This window comes from Lutjanus erythropterus, chromosome 4, assembly GCF_056507025.1.
Source record: "Lutjanus erythropterus isolate fLutEry1 chromosome 4, fLutEry1.hap2, whole genome shotgun sequence".
NCBI classification, from domain to species: Eukaryota; Metazoa; Chordata; class Actinopteri; order Lutjaniformes; family Lutjanidae; genus Lutjanus; species Lutjanus erythropterus.
Window position 1 is genome coordinate 35,994,968 of NC_139320.1, and position 6,000 is coordinate 36,000,967.

Sequence of the window (6,000 nt, forward strand, 5' to 3'; positions counted from 1 at the left end):
TATCTGTTGCTACGGTGACCACTGATTGCTGCTAACTATAGCTGCGGTTAGCTTGTTAGCTATGCAACTAGCGGCCCTATTAGCTGACTCAAAGCACTGGCAGAGGGTTGGTGTTTGTACCACTAACACAGGAAGTATGGACCCCTGCGATGAGGAGGTTTTCAGTCTGGGAGTGGAAAATGTGGTGTGGAGCGACACTTGGATGGGCGCCTGAACCAGATCAGGGTGAGCGGGCAACAGAACTAAGTTAAGCAGTTTCTATAATGGCAGACGTGAAGAGAACAAAGAAGACACTGATGTGGGAAGCTGCAAAGAGAAAAAGAGAGTTATGAAGCCAGCAGTAAATGTTGGATTAGCTATGTAGTCATTAGCGAGAGCTCCACGAAATGAAAGGCTATAAACTGCTGGATCACATTCGAGTGTAAATATTAAACTTAAATTCACAAGGTGAACATAAACAACACAATGGATGTGCCTCTGGGTCCGCTGGATGTGAACGTAAGCAACTGTTTGCAAACGCATCAGCCAAATCATTTTTAGTCTATAAGCCATGGATATGATGGCTGTCTGTCTGCCAGCTTGTTTGGCTGTTTTCTGCCTCCTAGTGGCACAAGGTTGATTCATGCAGCTTCAAATTGATATATTCTCTCTCAGGGACAGGGGCAAGGTGTTTTGCGTTAGGCTACTCTGGGAAACAGAAACAGGAGATGTAAATTATTCACGGGGAAAGGTTATATGGGTTCTCAAGGAAAAAAAAATCTGTTTGGAACACATTTTTGCAGTCAATAAATTTATTTCTAACTGTATTACCACACAAGCTAGTGAACACTTGGGAAAACCACAGCTTTTGAGCTTCTATTGTTCCAGAAGTAGAGGCTTCATACTTTATTTAGGGTTTTTAACAATAGGTTTTCATTTCTGGCATGCTCTGTGCAAGGATTTATAAATAACACAACAGAGATAAATAATTTCAGTACTGGGTAATGTAAACAAAATTCAGGCATTTTGGAAATGTATTAATTGGCTGCATATTCTGTGAAAATAACATGAATTGTGTTGATGTTTCAGAACAGGCCCATGTTGTCCCAGTTGTGTTTAGAGTTTTGAAAACAAAAGGCTCCTGCGGGGCATTTTCAAATATTATGTGTCTGGATCCACACAGTTCACTCTGATATTAAACTATAAAGGCCACAGTATATAAAACACTTTTGTAATTTGAAAGTGAATTTTAAATTTGAATGCAACTTAAAACAAACAACAACAAGCAGCAGGTTTAATATTGATATAACAGTGAAAATGTGGCACGGAATATCAAAACTCATATTTGTGCCCAGCTAAACAAACTTTGCATTTGAATCTGGCTTTGATTCTGGTCTTTATTTGTGCATTAATTAAACTGGACTTTAAAACACCTTTTGTCAAGATTATTATTTTGTGTTTTTGCCTTTATTTGTTAAAGGGAGTTAAAATAAAGGCAGCAAATGCAGGGGGATAAAAACGGGGTTGACATGCAACAAAGATCCCCACCCAGAGTCTAACCTTGAGACGCTGCAGTCAGATTTGCATCTTAACCAACTGAGCCAGCAGGACACCCGCATGTTACAGCATCTACATTTCAAATAACTCAATAAATATTATCATTTGAAAATTCAAACATAAATCAAAACAGTTAATTTCACAGATGTAAATACAAATAGCGCATAAAATTCAAAATAATTTGGTCACACATTTGGGCATGAATACTTATGTGCACAGGTGTTTCAGTCCACGAATGTGCACAAAGTGAGCGTGCTCCTTTAGGCTTACTAATGTCTGTGACATTGTGTGTGTGTGTGAGTGGGCACACATCTTTGTTCACATCAAGAGCTGTCATCTATAATACATGAGGCAGCGTGTTTGAAGGCCATACCTCTGAGCACATTTCAATGTCTTACTGATATATTCTTTAAATGAAAATAAAAATAACAGCAGGGATAAAAAAAGTGGAGACAAAATGATGCTGAATGTAAGAATTTGTCTCTTTGCATGTATGTGTGTGTGTGTGTGTGGGTGCCATTCCAAGCCAATCCAAGTTGACTGTCAGAAAGTCATGTCAGACCACCTACTGTATAATTCACAGCACCTGTTTCCACGGAAACACTGACTGGAGTTGGTCATACACAAACACCTTTTGCCTTCCACTCTTTCTCTCTCTAATGCAGGAATACACACACACACACACACACACACACACACACACACACACACACACACACACACACACACACACACACACACACTCAAGTTTAGTTTGATTATTTATTTCATGTCTTTTGCAAAAGAGTTGCAAAAGTGACTAATGGTCTACTGTGAGAGGGTTAAGAGAAGATGACATCCTCATCAGTGAGCCAAACTGCATCACACATCCCTCTTGGTAACAATGATGTTAAGCTGAAATGAGATGGGAAATATCCAGCAGTAACAAAATGACCATTCAGTGGCTGCCTTCCTCCCACAAACACTTCTCTGCAAATTCAGCTGAGGCGAAGTTATAACAGGTAACACTTTGCGAGTAAGGAACATCATCTCTCCAAGTTTTCCAAAGTTTTTCACGGATTTAGTTTAATCGAGACTTAAGCTGATTTGAATTTGCAAAAACCTTTGCCTCCTCACTGAGCTGGAATAACTGTCACGCAGCTGTTTAAAATGAAGCAAGTGGGAACAAGCTAGAAGTCAACACATAGTGAGTCATGAACCTCTGGCTACCCACAATATGTTTTTAACAAAGAAAAGTTACAAAGAGAAGCAAGTAAAAATACAGATGTAGGGGTCATTATGGTTTAAGAAGTACAAAAATGATGTGGATGAATGATGAAGAACGTGGTATGCACACAACTGTAGCAGGGGCATTTTTAAATGCGCATTGTTTTCCTCTGAGTGTAGCTTGCTTTTATTTTTTTTTAACTAGGTTAATTTACTTAAATAATAAATCAGAAAAATAAATGTAGGATTATGATGAGTATGATATGACCATGGAGTCTCACAGCCTCAGGGAACAAGTAGAATGGAAGTGATTATTATTATTATTTTTTTTGCAACATATTTAGTAGGGAAGATGTATTTTATATTTGTATAGTGCCATTCTGTTGTGTTGTGATTGGCGTGACTATTTAGCTTTTAAATACAAAAAGTAAACATGTATGCAAGAAACTGTAAGATACGATAAGGTTAGCAATTAAAGTAAAATGGTACATCAATGTGTGCGTGCATTTAGGCATGTGTATGTGTGATGTGATGTACTTCAAACCACCCCTGCATATAAGAATAAACATGGACACACTTGATGTTTTTTCTTATTTCTTTATTTATATGAAGTGGTTCAGATTTTATCAAAAGTGTGCAAAACTGTCATCAAAGCAAAATGTGGCTCCTTTGAATCTATAATATCAAGGAGCAAAAAATCTTTGCGCACTTGTTGGTTGACAGGTACATTGAAGAAGAACATGAGTCAACAATGAAAAGCAAAAAGACTCTTGCCTACTGTCTTCCACACTTGCAATCAAAGATTTAATGACAGTGATGTTATTAATTCTTCAGTTACAAGCACAGATGACAGTGTGCTTTTTTTTTGTTTGTTTTTCAAAAATCTAAAAGTATAAAACATATTTTGCCTTGTTTTTTCTGACTTCATAATTTCATGTATGTCCATATTTCATAGTTTTAATGTCTCCAGTATTATTCGCAATGTAGGAAAATAATAACAATAATTTTATTGTAGAATTCTGCATTGTGTCATTCATTTACTTTATTAACATTTTATTGAGAGTGGAGTCCAGTATGCACAGTTCATAAATAGATTTACAGATATAGAGATTACTGATGTATAAATGCAAATATAGCATAATCAGTAAAAATATACAATTCATTAACTAAAGGTACATTCCTAGTACACTACTACAGCTAGGTGTCTAATGGGTATTGTGTAGTGTAACACTATAGAAGGAGGAGCCCAAAAATAGTCAATAGTCATTATTAATAATTAAGAAATTATATATTCAAGTAAATAATTTAGTATGTGCCACAAAAATTTGAAATACGGTGTGTATTGTCACATTTTTCAGGTCTGTCTTAAGACAAAACTCACATGCCTGTAAAATATTTTTCCTTGCTCTAATCGTTCCTACTGTTCACACTGGCCATTAGAAGACTAGCATGTAACCAACTCATGCCAACCTCCCCTACCAAGCATGTACACAAACCTTTGAAGACTATACAACACATGATAAATGCAAAAGGCTGTATCTAGAGCCAGTTTTTGATTTTTCAGTTTTGGGTTATATTCCATTTCTACCATGCCCTACCAATAGATCCCCCTAAGTCTTACACATTGGACATTTAAGTCGTCTTTTTATTTTAGAATCCTAAAATCCTCTGTGATTCTTGGATAGTATTTCCTTGTTCAGCTGTGGGACAGTAACACGAAGAATACATTTTCTACTAAAAAGACTGTAACTCTGAAAGATCTACACTTGATTTGGACTGCTGAAGCCCCGTTTTAGCTGTTTTTCCAGAATGAGAGCTGAGGATTTTGTGCCCCACCACTAACGTTGCAAACACATTAGGGATGTAAGTTCCAGTTTACAGTAAACAAAAGCTATTTCTGTGTACTGGCCTGTATCTGACAATTGCTTTAATATGGAGTTGAAAAATTGCGAACCTATCCTTTAAATATTACCAGGTCACATGTAGTTTCACATTTGTCCACTAGATGGACCTATTGCACTGTGGAAAACCTGGCCCGCTGGACCCGAGTCAGACATAGTTCTGGATAATGGATCACTCGGGAAGACGCAGGTGTCCAAAATATTGCCCAGAGCCAGTGCAAACTGAACATACCTGAACTAGACAACACCATATTTGTCTTTTCATGTGTGCTTTCCTCTAGGTCTGTAAGCCTGATTGTATTATGTGGGGACACTGGTGTTTCTCTGCACGTCCTGACTTGACTGGCTGCAGAGTCCAGCTTCAGGTGGGTCACTGCTCCAGTCCTACAGGGACATAAATAGTCGAGGCATCTGACTGTGAAGAAATATAACAAATTAACCCTCTGTTGCAATTTTTTTTTTCATCTCTCTCCATGATCCCCAAACCTCCATCCCAACAACCTGCGCCACACTAATCAGCATAATGAATTCCTCCAGCATGCCTAGCTTAATGGAATCAATTACTTGTAGAAGGAGGAAAGATCTGGCAAGAAAACAACCGGTCCAGAGTGATTTACCTGGATGATTACAGAGGGAACATTATGGCATACCCACAGTATGTAGCTTGAGAATTAATGCGGAGAAACGGATGATGATAAACTATAATTTTCTTCGTTGTTATTAGAGTGAAGGACGGCATTAGGAGACAGAAGAGAAAGGAGATAAAAGGAGAGCTCAATAAGGAGGTGATGTGACAAAACCATCTGTTTTTTGGTCTGTGCGTGTGTGTGCAAGTGCTGAGTCTTGTTTCCCTTCCCTGCCCTTGTGCATGATGTGTGTATATTTCTACATTAATGAGCAGACTAGAGATTTTCATTAAGGGCCCATTAGTACCTCTTTTTCCCTCCGGGCCCCATCTCACTACCGCGCTCTCATTCATTCCTCTGATGCAATAACCATAGAGCGGCAGACAGAGAGTGGCAGCACACATGGTTCACTGTCACAGGAATTAAAGTAAACTGCGATATGTCTGGCATCACTTTTAGAATAAACTGACTCTTTTGAACTCAACCATCAAATGGGCCTTTCAGGAAAAAAAAAAGACATCTACTTGAAATGAGGCAGAAAGGCAAAGTGGTGAGGAGTGAATTATGAAAAATGATTGTTCATTAAATAAACATTTGTGCATTAGGCGTGTTAGGGCTAAACATCTGAATTATCCAAAACAAACTGATCACATGGGACTGAGCCTGGGTCTAAAGGTTTTCGTGACTGACATCTGTGCACTAAGCCTGGATGTCATCCAAATACTGCTGAC